At 43.5% G+C, this 18,539-nt stretch overlaps 1 protein-coding gene across 1 annotated transcript in view; it reads right to left on the bottom strand.

Annotated features, from left to right (window-relative positions):
- Positions 1-18,539, bottom strand: part of CNGB3 (cyclic nucleotide gated channel subunit beta 3) — a 966,824-nt gene that overhangs the window by 247,085 nt on the left and 701,200 nt on the right. The gene's annotated exons all lie outside the window — the stretch shown is intronic.

Below are 18,539 nucleotides of genomic sequence, written 5' to 3'. Positions count from 1 at the left end.
CAGATAAAATTACAATCCGTAAACAGTTATAATAAAGGGGGTCCTTACATTGAACTCCTAAATCTAACTACTCCTTTTAGATATTTTGCAATATGAGCAGTGTGAATTTCATCGTCTGAAGTTGCAGTTTAATATACGTAGGTCGACACTGTCTCAGAGCTTGTGATTTCAGAATAGGTACAATCCATCTTTTCCTGATTAATAAATAGAACTTGCAGAAGAAGATAACATGGATTGTCATCTGAGGAGAAATATCATTGCAAGGACATAGGCACAAAGAACGTGACCAATCGTTTATCTGGGGGAACATGACCATTATATGGAAGTTGCCTAGATGTAGATGGGTCAGAAGTATCTTATCGTAAGCACTCAGGTTAAAAGTTAAAGAGGGTTAAATTCCTGGATGGGTCAGGATCAGTTGGTTAGCACTGACCGATGTTTTCGTAATATTAGAAAACAGTATTAACATCTCCAGGTGGCTAGTACATAATGACTTTAGTTCCTTTCTTGTGACTTTGGTCAGACAGTCTGGATTGACAAAATACTCAGGGTGGTCAATATCATTAAAGAATTTTTTAACATAAACAAACCAGGGAATACGTAGCGCCCCTTGTAAACTCAAACAATCATTTATCACATCCTGGTTAAGGCCGATAGAAACGCCGGTCCAAACTTTGTGCCATAATAATATTGGCTGGATTTTAATTAAGTCGGACACATATGGCAGTTTCAATTCGGCGTGACAAATATACGTTGCAGTTCTATTAGGGACAGCTAGAAGATATTTTAAAAATCTATTCTCAAGTTTCTGGATTGACTCTACATTTGAGTTACCCCAAATGCCAGATCTATACAGGGCAATAGAAATGCACTTGGCTTTATAGATTATCAACAGATCAATAATTGGGCGCTTGCCTAACCTCCTAACTAAGTTTACCAAGGCCCCTACAGCTTTCGCGAAAAGCAATTTCCTGGAGTTAATTGCATTGACCCAAGAACCCCTATTGTCAAAAACAATGCCCAGGTACGAAAAGAACTTGTCAAATTCAAGCCTATTATTATAAATAAAAATATCTCGACACTTGGTGATGGACTTACGACATTTCATTGTGAAAGTTTTGGCGATGTTTACATTGAGGTCCAGGTTAGACATGTAAGACGCATAGCTTGTGACAATTCTCTGCAGGCTAATTAGGGTACGGGCTAACAGGACTGCATCGTCGGCATACAAGAGTACGTCAATTAGCCGTTTACCAATAATAGGTAAATTCAAACATTCCCTGGCTAAGGTATCCCCCAAGCTATTTATGTAGCGGGTGAACAGGAGGGGGGCTAGCACACACCCCTGCCTTACCCCCTTCCTGACAGGGAAGTTATCGCTAAGTTCACCAGTTCTCCCAAAACGAACCCTGGCCAGCAGGGATAGGTTATGTTAATAAAGATTTGCCCAGCTCTGTGATGCCATTTGTGAGAAATTGGGTTGTAGGTTGACTAGAGTGTGCGCTCTGGTCAAGCTCCAGCTACGATCGCTTTTAGGGTGAACCACAAAATGTCACAAAATTAACCTGTGCTTAACCCTGGTTAGCTTGTAACACAAAACAGTCAGGCTTAACTTAGAGGCAAGGTGTAAAGTATTTATGCAGCACACAAACAGTAATAAAGTGAAAATACAGCACAAGAAAAACCCCAAACCAATTTAGAAAAATAGATTACATTTAAAAAAATGATTTGACACCAAAATGACAAAAATCTAATACGTATAACTGGAGATATTGAACTTTAAAGTTTTAATAAAAAGAGCGCCAAAAAGTGCTGGACCAGGAAAGAAGTAAAAAATTCAGGCCGGCTGTGTTGGAGCGTGGGCTGGCTACCGGGACCAGGTTTTGCCTGCTCAGCAAAAGTGCTTTAGTCCAAGAACCGTTGACATCGAGGATCCTGCCAATGATGAGGAAGCAGAGTGCAGACGAGGTGATGTGTTGGCTCCGATCCGTGCAGCAGCAGCATTGATGCGCCTCCTCCACTGAGCGCAGGGGCTGTGATGCAGAGTTCCCGTGTCATCGTCAAGGCTGCTGTACACGGGGATGTGAGGACCTTGCACTGGGAAGAAGCTTTGCACAGTGGGGGTTCCCAAGGCTATGCGTTGACTCCAATCCACACAGCAGTGTCAATGCGCCAGTACCGATCTGCACTGTGATGGCGACGTGTTGGCTCTGCTGAAGCAGCACCTAAGGCCAGTTCCAAGGGTCCAGAACTGGTGTGGTACCACTTGGCAGGGCAGACTTACTGATGACAGAGTCCAGGTGCAGAAGTAGGGTGCATAAGCAGAATGGTTGGAAGTCTTTTATGCTCTTGAGACTCCAGATAAGGAGGCCAGCCAACTAGCCCTTGGAGTCACTCTGAGTTCTGGGTTCAAGTGATGGAGGCCCAGTCTGTCTCACCCAGGCAAGGAGGGCAGCAGGTCAGCACAGAAGGGCACCAGTTCGTCCAGCAGAGTGGCAGTCCTTCAGCAGCACATCAGTCCTTTTTCCTGGCAGAGTATCCACAGGTGCAGAAGTGTACTGCAGTGGTCTGAGGACCAGTTTGTATACCTTTGAAGGGGGGAGACTTCAAAAACAGGTCTTTCAAGTGCACAGAGGTCCTCTTATCCTGCCTTTGTTCCAGACTCACCACGGGGGGTATGCAGTCCTTTGTGTGTGGATAGGACACAGCCTATATAGATCTAAGTGAGGCTGTGCCCAGCACCTACCTCCCATCCTTCCAGGATGGTCCATCAAGTCACACCTAATATCCCATTGCGTGTGGCTGTCTAGGGTAAATGCACAAAGACCAGCTGTTAACCAACCCAGACATGCAATCGGAGACAGGCTGCAGGCACACAGGGCTAAGAGCAGTTAAATGCCACCTTTCTAAAGGTGAAAGATCAAAAACCCAGATGTGTATCCAGGAATGCCAGGTGCACTACATTCAAGTCACTGAATAAGTGTACACACAATTATCAAAAGTTATTAATGCAATTGTATGAAAATTGACAAACAATAGACGATGTATTCAATGCTTCACAGAAGTTCATCAAGCTTAAACCGTAGTTAAATCTTCTTTTATACTTGACTGTCACAGATTAAATATAATTCATGAAGAAAAAGAATTCAAAAAGAAAACCAATATGCTCGCAGTCAGCAGAAAAATTAACAGCGTAAAATTTCCCAATGCATTTTGGGCGTAGTATGAGCCCTTCGTCAGGGGAATCTGAAATACATTGATGGACTGCATTATTGTTTCTAGTAACAAATGTTCAAAACTAGTATGAGAATTAAGCAAAGACTAAACTACATCAGAGCTCTGTTAGAGGACAGGGAGAATATGAAGAGAGAGAGAGAGAGAGACGGTAGTGATTGATCACATGTTGTGCCATGTGAATAAAAGAAATGAAACAAAGCCAAAACAACAATAGCAAAAAGTTAGGGCGCGTGACCAACTTCGTCTAAACTGCTCTACTTAAAAGTGGAACGTGACGAGAATTTGTGCTCATAAACCCTAAACTAAACTAAATATCAAATATGAGTAGCTTGAGTGCCAAACATTCCCAGGTGAACACTGCTAAAAACCAAGTGCTCTAAAAACTGTGCCCGTAAATATACTGCAACGGTAAAAAAAGTATACCTCAATACCTGAAATGTTCCACACAAGATACTGGATATAGGAGTCAACAGGAGGACTCTACAAAAATAATAATAGTAATCAGGGTAGTATCCAAAATGATGAATCAGATGATCAGGTGACTGAGTGCATTCCAGCTGCATATAGACTTTCGAATTTTTCCAAAATTGTGATCATAAATTTAACTTTGCCATTAAAGAGGAGTTATCATTACAATTTCACAGGTACCAAACATCATAGATCTACCTGCTCTCAATTAGGAATTACAGTGTATTTAGTGTAATATGGAATCCCTAATGTTCTCCTATGGGGGAGTAGGCCTCACATTAGTGAAAAACAAATTTGGGAGTTTTTCACTACCAGGACATGAAAACCTTAAAGTAGATGTACCACCTTTTAATTACACTGCACCCTGCCCTATGTGCTACCTAGGGCCTACCTTATGGGTGACGTTTATGTAATAAAAGGAGAGTTTCAGGATTGGTAAGGGGTTTTAAGTGCCAAGTCAGCATAGCAGTGTAACACAGCATTCAGGCTGCAATGGCAGGCCTGGTACAAGTTTTAGAGTGCTACTTTTGTGGGTGGCACAATAAGTGGTGCAAGCCGACTGGCAGCATTTAATTACAGGCACTGGAAATGTAATATACCACTCTACAAGGGACTTATAAGTAAATTAAATAGGCCAATTAGGCATATACCAATCAAAACATGTTTAGGGGAGTGAGCACAAGCACTTTAGCACTGTTTAGCTGTGGTAAAGTGGACATAGTCCTAAGGCCAACAAAAACTAATTCAGCAAAAAGTAGGAGGAGAAAGGCATAGAGCTGTCTGGGCCATTATCCAATACCATTATTATGAACTTGTAGTGCTTCAGGGTTCAAGTATGTTGCCTTTGATTGTGGATGTATTTTTATAGGGCTTCATACTCTTAACAAGGTGCTACATTGCACTTGCAAAAGGGTAGAACTCTAGCTCATGGAGTGCCGTAGATGGAACAGTGAGTGTTTCTTGTGCGGCCTATATTGGGAGCTTTTTGATGTCTTGTGTCAGGACCAGAGTTCTGCTTCTAAAAAGCTTTACTGATATACCTGTGCATGAATTTGAAGGAAAATAAGTGACAGATGGTTGAATATGCACTAAGTTCTAACTTTTGGACAGAAGTTTGTGAGTGCTGTCCGGCCTATATTTAAAGTGTTTTGGTGAGCCGATATGGCTGAAACTGTGTCAAAATAAGCATGTAGCTGCCTTTACTCATGGATGTAGGAGAGAAGTATGAGGATAGACATGGCTACTCAAGCCATCTATGGTGTGGTAAATGTATATAAAGTTTGAACCACATAAAATTATGGGCTAAGAAAGTGGATAGGGACAGCTACAAAGCCCATAGAATGCATCAATGTAATCCTTCCACAGCCTCTGTGGGAGGATAAAACCATATGAACTTCACAGTGCAACACGCCAAGCAGCACCCGCAATACACTTTGCTATGGCAAAAATTACCTAGGATTAGGAAAGTGGACAGACTTTGGAGTGCTGGTGCAATAATTGGAATTATTGCTAAAACCAATGACAGGCTATACAATGTTCCTCTTTGTTTCTATGTAATTAGTGCCTAATGTTATGAATGGGTTCAAAACATTAGGAAAGCAAAGCAATGTTTCTGAGCTTTGGACCTTTTTAAATGCTAGGGCAATGTTGTAAAATGACAATACAATATCAATGCTTCTTTCTATTACATTCTGATGGAATCTTGCATTCTCTGTCTTTTGCTGAAGGTAAAGCGTGATGAAGTACCCTTGCTGTGTAGATGTGGTGGGATGTGATAACTGGCCTTTCATCCCTGTTGATCTTCCCGAGTCACTTTAAGTAGCCCATCATGGCCCCAACTACAAGTTACACACAGTCATGATGCGGTGGTAATTTCACACAAGTATTTACTATATCTGTGCAGTTACATCCCTCCAATACAGTATAATTACTGTTAAGCGTCACAGAATGAGGAATTAATGTTTGGACCGAGAAATACAACAAGGTATTCTGCATGGTATTCACTATTTTGGGGGTTTAACACACATTCACCACTTGCTCTGAGCAGGTGGTAAAAGTGTGCAGGGGGTTGTGGTAAAAGTTGTTAGGTTGGGTTGGGGGGAGGTGGTGAGGAGGGTGAAAAAAGGTGTGGAGAATGTTGGCTAACACAGGGGAGCATGTAATGCTCCCCCAGTGCCTTTTCTGAGATTTAGACTCAGAAACAGCAGCTCCTGTGGACAAGTAACTAATTGATAATAATAAAAAATGCACAATGGCAATGGTACGAGTTAGCAAAGGATATCTGAGAGAGAGCCACAAAATACACATCTGAGGTAAACAATTACTGTTTTTATAACCCAAAAATGAAATAACATATACAAATAGAAAACAAATCACAATGGTGAATGGTGTCCTCGTGAAAGTATAAGGAACCTATAACAAAAGTGACGGATTCTGTGACATATTTATATGGTTTCCTTTAAAACACAAAAGCGACCATTATCAAGTATACATAATGTAATCAACACTTCAGACAATAAACAAGTGTTGTGTAGTGGTTCGCTTTTCTAATAGTCGACGGCGTTTCGACCATGTGTGCGAATGAAGAGTCTCTTCAGGACTTACACTAGTAGATACACTTGAAGGATGTAGGGCACTGTCTAATGTGAGAAGTGTCACCGTGCGTTATAGTGAAGAAAAAATACTCACAGGGTGACCTGAATTTGTCATTGCACCTAGCTACGAGATTAACACTCGTATGCTCTATATCACCGCGGGAGATCACACGAGCAGACATTTCATCTGCCAGGTTCTATTTCTTATGCCACAACACTGGAAACGCACCCTGAAATTTCCAGTGCTCGAACAACCCACGGTGTTCATTTTCTCTCCCTACCCTTTGGCGCCCACAGGCACCCGATCGGCGCCCTCACCTGTTCATACCAGATAACAGATCAACTTCAGAAGTGCCATCCGCCGTTTGTACTGTCGACCACTACCCTCACATGGGTGCCCGGCTGGGTCACCCTGTGAGTATTTTTTCTTCACTATAACGCAAGGTGACACTTCTCACATTAGGCACTTCAGGGATCGGAATTCATTTGATTTGATAATAGCACCCATTAAGAGTTTTTCTCCAAAAATGGCAAATAACTTGTGCTTTTTGGTGCTTATTACATTATAATGATTATGTTCTGATAATTACTGTGTCTTTATTTCTCTTCAATTTCTGTAGGTTTGACCTGCTGAAGGTTTACAGTAATTATTGTCTTGACATCCCCACCTATACACTCTGGTTATGCCATCCAAACATTTCCTTGCATAGCCCCAAACTCTATCAGCTTGACCCTACAAACTATTGGTGCTTTACTGCTTAAATATTTTCCAAAGTTCAAACACAGATATTGAATATGAAAGACTTTCAGCATCTCTGAAAGAAAGTCTGAAGCTCATCTGCACGTTACCTGCCCCACTGAATGCTTTGGTAAAGGGGCATTTATTGAAGTAATGGATGATTTCATGAGTCTTGTATCCTCCTGTCTCTAACAGTTCTAATTGTCTCTAACAGTTGTGTCTTTCCAGCCAATTTGACTGGAGTAATAAAATGTAAAATTTAAATCAATATTACTTACAAGGTAAAATACCACTTGTGGCAAAGTCTATGTTGAGGAAACTTCAAAGCCAATAAGGGTCCAAATAAATTCATATAAATCAGACATTAACTATTGTGAAAGCTAGTGTGGCTGACATTTTGTAAAAATCAAGCACAATATCACTCAACTTAGATGCCCGATCTGTGAAGTGGTGGAAAAGAATATAGGGAAAGTGCCCTGTGGGTTGAGCAGTTGAGGTTTAGATGGGAAGCTAGAAGGAGCATCTTAGAACGAGCGGTGACAAAGTAAGTGTACTTCTAAGGAATTCTTCACTTCTGATACCTTTTATCCTCTTGCCTGGAGAAGGGAAATGCTAAGTAGGGATGTCACCTTAGAGATAGAGTAGGGATAGACGAACTGATTTTTTTAGGTTCATGACTTCTAATATAGAGATTGGAGTGGTTATCGTTTGCCTGATGTTACTAGAGCTGACTATTCTTCTTATTCTGAGTCGGATGAGACTCCTGCATAGGATATTTTTTGTATTAGTGCCCATTTATTTACTTAACCTCATGCGGAGGTGCTTGTATGTGCAGTTATTTTTGGCTTTGTAATAAATCCCTAAAATGTGAGATTCGGAGTCAGTGGTCCTTTAGAGTTTAAAATTCGATTCAATTGATTATGTGTTGAAATTGGATTTCCTCCCCTCTACACTATTTAGCAGATAAAAAGATCCTGGCGACCCGAAAGGATTCTTGGTGATGGTAAGACAGATAAGAATCCGGTTTTATCAGTTGGTAGCAGAGTAGGATGGTTATCTCTGATAGTGAGGGGAGATCTAGATCAAGATAAGAGATTTTAGAGGCCCATAGAATTCGAGTGATGGTGACCCATTGGATGGTGAGTGGCAGATGACGGCAGCTGATGGAGACTGACGGTGAGTAGCGGTGCAGCGGAAAGCAGCAGTTTGTGATAGAGTGAGTATGAATAGGGTGATGTGTTTTGTAGATTGCGGTGTTGATTTGATTGTGTGATGTCTTGCGGAGTTGGAATGAGAGTTGAGTGATTGTGAGATCAGGCTGTGAGCACGCGCAGCCCGGATATTCTTAGACTCGACGAGTAGTCTGAGAAGTTGTGGTGTAGAAGACACCCAAGGTAGATTTTGTTGACCATTGACAGGGAATCTTGAGACGTCATTGATTACCCAGACCGAGATGGGGGAGCGAATGTGTGCGTGAGTGAGTAACCAATGCTGGCCGTGGGTTGTTGTATGTGGAACTTTGAGCGTTTGAAACCTATCAGTTGAGGCGATTGTTCAGTCGTTTCGCAGACAGACAGTTTCCAGGGTTGAGGTCAACAATTTCGAGAGACTGTCAGAAGCAGCCAGAGAAGTGATTGTCTGGTCGTTTCGGGTACAGATAATTACTTCAGAGTGTGAATGGGACGGATGCAAGAGTGAGAAGCGAATTGTGAAGGAGGGGAACTGCTGCGAGCGGAGGAAGTGTGATGTCAGAAGGTGTCGCGCTGCGATAGTTCAGTTGGTGTGAGTTGCGCTGCGATTGGTGGATTGACATCAGGAAGTGAACGAAAATATTGTGCGCGATTAGGAATTTGGTTTATCATGAAATGTTTTAAGGTTTTCCAAGAATTGTGTAGAGGTGACAGACATGTGGTTACTCGGGGAGGAGAAGAAGCCCCTCCCGAGGATACTACAGCACATTATATGGCAAAGAATGTGGGATTGCATACTATAATTTGGCTTGAAAATTGGCATAAGATGACTCATGGAGAGGGAGAATTGACTTTCCCACATTATGGTACTTTCAGATTGGATGTGTTGTATCAGTTGAAATCTGTGATGTCTTCATTGCGACCTCTGCCTAGACCAACCCAGTTTGAGGCATTACATGCATGGATCAGAGCAGCGTACGACAGGAAAAGAGACAGAAGTCAAGAAAGAGTGAAGAAGTCGATCAGGGCATTCCAAGATGTGAGGTGGGATGCACTAGAGAAAAGGTGGAGAGTGGAAACGATTGAAGGGGATAGATTGTACCCACTGTTAGAGAAAACAGAAAGTGCAGAGGCAAAGAGCATAGAAGAGGATGATAGTGACATGGATGACAGTTTGGTAGAGAGGTTGTTGTCAGAAAGACCGCCTCCATTCAATCCCGATTCCTACGAAGGAAAGTCGATCCCAGCAGAAGGGACTAGTGGACTACAGACTCAGCCAGAGGTGAGAGTAGTGGGGAAAATTTCGACAGGAACGGAGGACATGAGAATCCAGTCTGTAGTGAGTACAGAAGCTGCGGGATGTGTGAGGGTACCGGATGCTTTAAAAGTACCAGTTACTATTGGACCCATAGTTTCAGTCTATAACCCAGATCAGGAGAAAGTTGGTAGTCTAGCACAGTCAACTGCTGGATCAAGGAATGCTGCTGAAGGAAATGGTACAGTGAGTGAGATGGAACAGGCTCCAAGACCTATAAAGTGGAGTACACCATTGCCAGCCACCGCAGGCTCCTCTTCAGGACAGGTGGATGTGAGACCGATAAGACCAAGGTCTTTAGCCGAGTTGAGATCAGATCTGAGAATGTGGGTACCGCCTGCGAGGAATCAGAGTGAGAGAACTCCAGGGAATGAGGAGCGAGATACTTCAGGAAACCGACCAGTCTCAAGGAACATGACAGAAGAGAGTAGAGCTCGAGATCAGAGCTGCGAGTACGAAGAACGGAATGGTGCAGCTTGTCGAGAAATATTGAAAGGTGCCATGTATGCAGGGATGTTAGACGTAGTGAGATTGAAAGCAATAGTAGACGAAATAATAAATGGAAATTCGCCCCTTGAAAGGATAGACATTTATGAACAAGATGAGCTGCTCTTTGTAGCCAAGGACGTGACCCGTAAGGCAAGGACTGCGCAAGAGAAACTGACTGATTTGGCCAAGAAGTACAAGGTAGACCTGTCTAAGACAAAGTTGTTGCAGGGGAGCCACAGGCTGCAGTATGGTGACCAAGAACTGGAATAGAAAAGGGTCATAGGGCTGAGAACACACATCAGGGATTTGATTATAGCAATGCGTGCATGGATCATGCTTGATAAATGGGAAGAAAGGTGGTCTAAGAAAAAGAGTTCCAAAAGGACTGTAGGAGAGATGCCGCCTCCAGGTGGAGGGACGCTAGGCGTAGGGAATTACCCTTTACGAGAGGTACAAAATGGAGGGTAAGTGCATGTGGCTTGGAGTATCGGTGATTTGGCTGCTTTCATTAACTATTTTCCTCGGCTGAGGGAGAAGCCTGTAGAATGGTACAAGCAGGTTGATCAAATTGTTAAAATCTCGAAAGTATTGTGGATGGACTTGAAAACGTTGTTCGACATCGTGGTTCCAGGGGACTTATGGTCCGCATGTAAGATTGCTGTTGAATGGCCGACTTCAGAGTCAGAAAGGGATCCTGTCACGAATGGTCCGTCACCCACAGTTATGAAAACGTTTGAGTAAGAGATCATGTGGCTAAAATCGAAAATCTCGCCTCAGGATATTGATTGGGTTAAGATAGAGCGGACAGTCCAAGAACCGAAAAAGACAGTGCACGAGTACTATGAACGCCTTTTGCAGGCCTTCAAACAGTACAGTGGTTTAGATGTCTTAGATACGAAGGACATGGGACAGTTTGTTTCGAAGTTTGTGTTGGGATTGAGGCCAGAGGTTAGTCTCATGATACAGCAACATTTGATTTGCTGGCAGAAAAAGCCGGTAGATGAAATCTTGCGGTATGCCAGATACTGCAGTGATGAGGTAGATTTGAAACACAGGAAGTTGAAAGACAAACTTATGCTAGTCCAGATGCAAACAGCCCAAGCTCAGCCTAATGGAGGGACGTTAGGAAGAAGACAGGGAAATAACCAAGGTGGAATATGAATGTCCAAGGTCAGGGAAGAGCAAAGTCTGTTGATCCCAAAACAGGAGTGGATGTGGCGACATTGAAGAAGACCACTGCGTGTCATCTTTGTAACCAGATTGGACATTGGAAACGTGAGTGTCCTTTGAACCCGATTAACCAAGTGCAGCAGAAGGTAGAGATAGTTCAGGTACCTGTACCTGAAGCGGTCCCTACAGTGACTAAACCAGGGGTCTCCAACGAGTAGCTCGGGAGCTACTGGTAGCTCGCCAGTACCCTGAAAGTAGCTCTCAGAGTTGAAGACAAGCCAAGACAATCTCAGAGACTCTATGCTTATTAAAGAAGGCAGCACCGCTCATCTCATAACACTTGGAGTGAAAGCCAACCAAACCAATATACCTTATAATAACACTCAAACACAAACTGAGTTGGGTTACGGGTCTGCCACATGACCGTTTGTATCCACTCTAGCTCTAAATCACAAGGAGATTGGCCATGTTATACGCCCTGCTCTTTCAGTTCCAGCACATATGTGAACAATGCACTATCAAAGAATAACAGTAGTTATCAGTGCTGACCCACATGATCAACCCAAGAGCTGAGAGGAGCAGTGTATGGATCCAGAGCAAATAAAAAATAAGAGCCTCGTCTGCATTTATTTATGTGTCGTCTCTCTGACATGGTGTTGCTCCCTAATAAACAGTGTTGTTTCCTGGAAGCTACGTCTAGAGTCAAGGACCATCAAATGTGTATGCTGGCCTGCATCATAAGGGTTTTATCTTTGGTGCAATTGTTTCTGTTCATGGCATAATAGTGCCCATGCTGTAATAATGGTCATCCTTGACTACTATGGGTATTTTTTAGTGTAGTTTTCCCATACGGGCTGCCATCGTTGACATATTGACTGGCCTACTTTTAGCCACCCCTGAAAAAATGATGACTGTTTCTTGCATACAAATGGCCATAACTGATATACGTTGGGCATCCTGGATGTTATGGCGCACAGCCTTGGTACGTTGGCCCTGGTATTACGGTGGTCATTATTTGCATTAAAAAAGCATCCTTGGTGCTATGGTGAGCATCCATTACCTATGATTGTAATACCTGGGCACTTTAAGCAGAATCTGTCTATGTGAGGCATTTGTACATGATAGTACTGATATTTGTGGATTGTATGTTTTCTAAAATTGAAAACTGATATTTTAATGGCAAATATGTTTTTTAAGAAAAGATTTTTATTCTGGAAACTGAGTTTGTTTGCCTAAAATGGAAAGTGGTATTTGATAGAAAAAAATATGCGTATTTTCAATAACTAATATGCTGACGAAGATAAAATATTTTATTTCTAAAACACATTTAAAGTTGATAGCCGAATGCTAATTCAAGCTGAGTTGGGGGGGTGGGGGACTTACTGCTCTAGTTCTGTCCTCTGTGCCACAGAGCATTTGATAATTTGAATGTAACTTCATTAGTGAAGTGGTGGCATTTAATAGTGAGAAATTCTTTCCTGCTATTTCTGCTGGTAACCTTGTCTGGCATGCTTGGGTGATTTCTACTGACAATCCTGCTTCATGTGGTCATAGTGTAGTGTTAACACATGTTGCCACTATTTTACAGTGATAACATATGCTAGTAGCTCAGCAGGACTTTCCTTGAGCAGAAATAGCTCTCAACACAGAAAAGGTTGGAGACCCCTGGACTAGACCAAGGTCGATGAGAGGGGGGATGTTCAGTCCGCAGGTACAAGTTCCCCAGCCACCGAGGGTTCAGCAGGGAATCTGGACTTACCAACAGATGCCTCTGTTCGAAGGGTATGATGAGTTCAGCCGAGACCCGTTGGCATGACGGTGCCTGAGGGGGGAGGAAGACTGCACACTTGGAGCAGTCTTGGAGGTAGATCAGAGGGGACCATTTGCAGAAGCAGATGTTGATGGTCACCCTACCACCTTCTTGGTTGACACTGGTGCTACCCGTTCTACTGTGAGATCAGCAGTAGTCCCTAACCTACCCCTCTCGGGACAATCAATCCAAGTTGTTGGAGTAGCGAATAAGAAAATGACCAGTCCTTTAACAGAACCAATTCCTGTGAGAATAGGAACTTTCGGAGATCGACATGAGTTTGTGGTGTGTGACTCGAGTCCAGGTTGCCTGTTAGGAAGAGATCTGCTGTGCAAGTTAAATTATACCATCTATTGCACACCAAAGGGAGTCGAAGTACAGACAAAGGATGATGACGCGACCTTTAAAGTTGCCAATCAGCACTTGTGTATAGAAATGTACCCAGCGCTGACAGTGGAAGAGCTTCCACTTGACCTGAGAGATTGTGTGTCACACGAGGTGGGGGATTTCACTGGAGGGGAGATTGGGTTGATCAAAGGTGTAGAACCAGTGAAGATTCAGGTCAAGCAGAATGTAAAATTTCCTAGAACGCCTCAGTACAATTTGTAACCCGAGACTATTGCAGGAATCAAACCTGTAATCGAGTAAATGATCAAGCAGGGAATTCTGAAGGAGATCATGGGTAGCCCATGTAATTCACCTATCATGGGACTACAAAAACCAAGTGGGAAATTCATGATCGTGCAGGACCTGCGAAAGGTCAACACAATAGTTTTCACATGTTGTCCAATGGTACCGAATCCATCTGTGATACTGTTTCAGATTCCATGTGAAGCTGAGTGGTTTACGGTGATTGATCTGTGTCAAGCATTCTTCTCGATTCCGCTCCACGAGGAGAGTCAATATCTTTTTGCTTTACGGCTGGAAAATCGTGTGTTAACGTGGTATAGTATCCCTCAAGGGTATACGGAGAGTCCATCGATCTTTAATCAGATCTTGAAGAAGAATCTTGAGAGTCTTGTGTTGCCACAGAACTCAATTCTCGTGCAATACATCGACGACTTGCTCATTGCCTCAGAAACAGAAGACGCTTGCAGAATTGATACTATTGCTCTACTGAATCATTTGGCGGAGAATGGACACAAGGTGTCCCCAAACAAATTGCAGTACTGTTTGAGCGAAGTACAATATTTGGGTCACAGAATTGAAAAGGGCAAGAGGAAGGTGTCACCAGATCTCATTGAGGAAATTATGAACATGCCTGTGCCTACCACACAAAGAGAGGTCAGAATGTTCCTGGGGATGGTTGGCCACTGTCGTCAATGGATTCCCAACTTCTCCTTCGAAGCGAAACCTTTACAGCGCTGACGCACAAGGATGTGAGTGATCCGGTACCATGGGACAATGACTGTTTGATGTCGTTTCTGAAGCTGAGAGAAGCCATGTGTCGTGCTCCAGCTTTGGGAATGCCTGATTACAACAAGGCTTTCTCGTTGTTCTGTTGCGAGAGAGAAGGTTGCACATTGTCAGTTTTGACTCAAAATCATGGAGGTGTCCGTAGACCAGTTGCCTACTTTTCAGCTACTATAGATCCAGTAGCTTCTGCGTTGCCCGGATGTCTCAAATTGAAAGCATTGAAAGATGTGAGAGTATTGTCATTGGACATCCACTTACAGTTTGTGCCACATTCTGTTGAACTGTTAATGACGAGGACCAAAACGCAACACCTTACGAACAACAGGTTAACACGCTATGAACAATTTATACTTACGGCAGAAAAAATGTGACTTTAAAGAGGTGTTCTGTTTTGAATCCTGCGACATTGATGCCTATTCCAAATGCAGATGGCGAAGATTGTGAGGACCATGATTGTCTTGATGTGACTGAACTGTGCACCAAACCGAGACCAGATATTGCCGATGAACCACATGCTTAAGGGACAATGTTGGTCGACTGAGGGCAGCGTTTGCTGTAAGTACCATCACTGGAGTTGTTGAAGCTGCTTGTCTAGAAGGGGTACACTCCGCACAGGTAGCTGAAATCATTGTTTTGACCCGTGCCTGTTTGGCTGCTGATCAGATTCAGATAACGATCTACACTGGCAGTCAGTACGGTTTTGGTGTGGCTCATGACTTCGGGCAGTTATGGTCACAGAGTTGGTTCATGACATCTTCAGGTTCACCCGTCAGAAATGGGGAATATGTGAGACAGTTGTTGGAAGCGTTACAGTGTCCTAAGGAAATTGCGGTTGTCAAATGTTCTGCTCATGGGAAAGGGACAGTTTTTGTTTCATTGGGTAACAACTATGCAGATGAGGTTGCCCGTTTCTGTGCAGAACAAGGATGCATATTTACAGGAGGTTACACTGGAGAGAGCCAAGAAAGAACCAAGCTCAGCATGATGTTACCCATGGCAGACACTTGGGAGGAATTAAAACGATTGCAGGATGAGGTTACCGACCAGGAACGAGATGGTTGGATAAAAACGGGATGTGAGAAAGGAGATGTGGATGTGTGGGTCTCAAGTGATGGTCGAGCTGTGTTACCGGAAAGTTTGTTGAGCCCAATGGCAAGATTGATACATGGTGCAGTACACCTTAGCAGAGATGCGATGGTGAGAGTGTTTAGACAGACATGGTACAATCCAAAGTTTTGTGCGGTTGCTGAAGCTGTATGTCAGAGGTGTGTTACGTGTCAACAGATGAATGCAGGAAAGAAGACTGCTGTCACTTTGAGTCACATTGGGAGATCAGGAGGACCTTTCAATAGGATGCCGTTGGACTTCATTGAGATGCCAAAATGTAATGGGTTGAGGTACATTCTAGTTGTGGTGTGTGTTTTCTCAAGATGGGTGGAGGCTTACCCAACACGTAGATGTGACACTCTCACTGTAGCTAAGCTGTTGTTGAGGGAGCTTTTCTGACCTCTTTGGAATCAGATAGAGGAACACATTTCAACAGCGAAATCATGAAGTTGCTCTGTGCTGCATTGAATGTGGATCAGAGGTTACATTGCAGTTACCGACCAGAGGCTTCTGGGATTGTGGAGCAGGTTAATGGAACTTTGAAAGCACGATGGCAAAAGGGTGTACATTGACATCCCTGAAATGGCCTGGTGCATTGCCTTTGGTCCTTATGAGTCTTTTCAGTGTTCCAGACAGGAAAACTGGGTTATCACCCCACGAGATTCTGATGGGGAGGGCAATGCGACTGCCAGCAATACCTGCTACCGCTCTAATTAGTATCACTGATGACTTGATTCTCGATTACTGCAAAGGACTGGCTTATGTGGTCCGTTCTGTGTCTCAGCAGGTGCAAGCAGCAACTGTCCCAGCCTTGAGTGATCTGTGCCACGACCTGTGTCCGGCAGATTGGGTGCTTTTTTGTAAGTACGTGAGGAAGAGTTGCCTGGATGTTTGGTGGCGTGGCCTGTACCAGGTGAAACTGGTCATGAACACAGCAGTGAAGTGTGGAGGTTATTGCCGAACTGGGTGCATGCCTCCCATACCCGCAGAGTTCCAGCACCCTTGGAAGAAACAGCTCCTCTCGTAAATGAAAATCCAGCTGAGGTGGCAGGGCCATCTGAGAGGTCAAGTCAAGCTGTGGCGGTTGCTGACGCAGTTGGTTGTGCACTGGATCGAGAAGAAAGGGGTTGTGTCAATCAGAGCCCCGAATTTGACTCAGACGGAGAAAGTATTGCTGTGGGTGGAGTAGAGTCAAATTCAGCCAAAGAAGGAAGTAGTGCACAGGGTACCCAGAGGGAGAGCAGAAGTGCCATGAGAGCAGAAGAGGTTTGGCCCGGGAGTCAGAGGCGGCTGAATCTGAGGTTGGCACCTGAAAGTGATCTTGCCCCAGTTTCTGAAACGTCTGAATCTGAACAGAGTGACGCAGAACAAGCTCGGGGAGGTCTGAGAAGATCTAGGAGAGCAAGAGTGCCATGTCAGAGATACGCCACCCCGGAGTGGATGTACCTTGTGACTGATACCAGGAGTTCTGAGTTCAGGGAGGTTGAGGTTCGTGACTGTGGTCAGCAAGACACCGAATGTGAAAATAGACATGGGATTGGTGGTCCTAGGTCTCGAAATCGAAGGAGTGCTGACCCTGACTGTTCCGAATCCCCCACTTCTGAGTGAAGTCCGTGAACTGATACTGCAAAGATTGGTCTTTCCAACGTTTGGATTTGAAGCACCGACCCATGAGGTGATCATTCTTCATCTCGAACTTTTGCAGCATGCTTTAGAGAGTCTGGGAGCTGATCTTATTTTGGACTGAAAGGTGAACTTTGTTGTAAATAAAAGTCTATAAAGAAGATGACCTAGGCCTAAGTGGAAGAAGAATAAACTTAGGGACTTTCCGGAGAAAAGACGAAAGAAGGCTAGGGAAGTCTTTTTGTGGACTGTGTAAATAAGGAACTGAAATTGCAAGGGGATTTCCAGCTCTTGAAGTATTGTTCGAACTGGTCAGCAAGCGACGTTTGGAGGAGAAAGAAAACTCTTAATTGTTTGCTGCTGAAACCAAGAACTTTTGAGAACTTTGCGAGATCATGGAGGCTGGAGATACCCATCGTAGATCCAAATTAGTAGTAGGTACACTTGTAGGTGGAGTGATAGTCTCTATAATCATAATAGTTGTAGCTTCATATATTGTTTCACATGAGCAGGAAGCGGAGGTACAAAGAACAGAGAGTCGTAGATTTCACATAGATTTGTCTAAAGGTGATTTTAAGCTTAATACGTATGCAAGGCTGCTATATGAGTACGTGGATGCAATGGATGCGAAGGACTGCTATGTATGTATGCAGTTGCCTGCCTCAGTGGACGAGGGTATCACCATCTTCCACTGACATATGGAATTTCATGTAGTCTATTGCTTAGTATATTTTATGAAAGAGGTCGGTTTGAATATTTCTTTTCTAATTACGATGCAGTGCTTCCTGAGGTCCCAGTTTACCAGCATCTGAACAAGTATGACTATTACATGTCAGAGGACAGACTTAGGAAGTACTTCATACCGTCTTTGGAACTGGATACAGCTTATGCTCATCGGCATAACTTGACTTGTTCGTTATCAGATGTAGAAAAGAAGTTTGTAGATCAGGTAGAAGATAGATATAGAAGACTAACACAACCCCGAGATACAGGGGATAGTCCAGTAGATTGGACTGAAGAAGAAATATCTCACAGAGCTAGAGGTAGTTATGGTCCTATAGCATTGGACAAGGAGCAGATGGGAAAGTTGTGTGTGAGACGTTATCAGACCTACTATGAAAAGGTTCCGGTGGGTCAGAGTACGTGTGATCATATTTTCACCATGGAAGATTCTGCTAAGAACTTTCTGCAAGGTTCTGTGCAAGTGATTCCAACTATTTATTATGTGTGTGGAAAAAATGCCTATGGCAGGTTACCTGCGAACTGATATGGTACGTGTTATTTGGGAAGTATTTTTCCGAAGATTTACCATGCAGAGGATTTGGAGCTTTTGAAGGATGGACAGCATTTAAGAGTGCAGGAGCAGTGATTGGAGATATTT

This window comes from Triturus cristatus, chromosome 5_1 (genome assembly GCF_964204655.1).
Source record: "Triturus cristatus chromosome 5_1, aTriCri1.1, whole genome shotgun sequence".
NCBI classification, from domain to species: Eukaryota; Metazoa; Chordata; class Amphibia; order Caudata; family Salamandridae; genus Triturus; species Triturus cristatus.
This window is presented reverse-complemented; position numbering and strand designations above follow the sequence as displayed.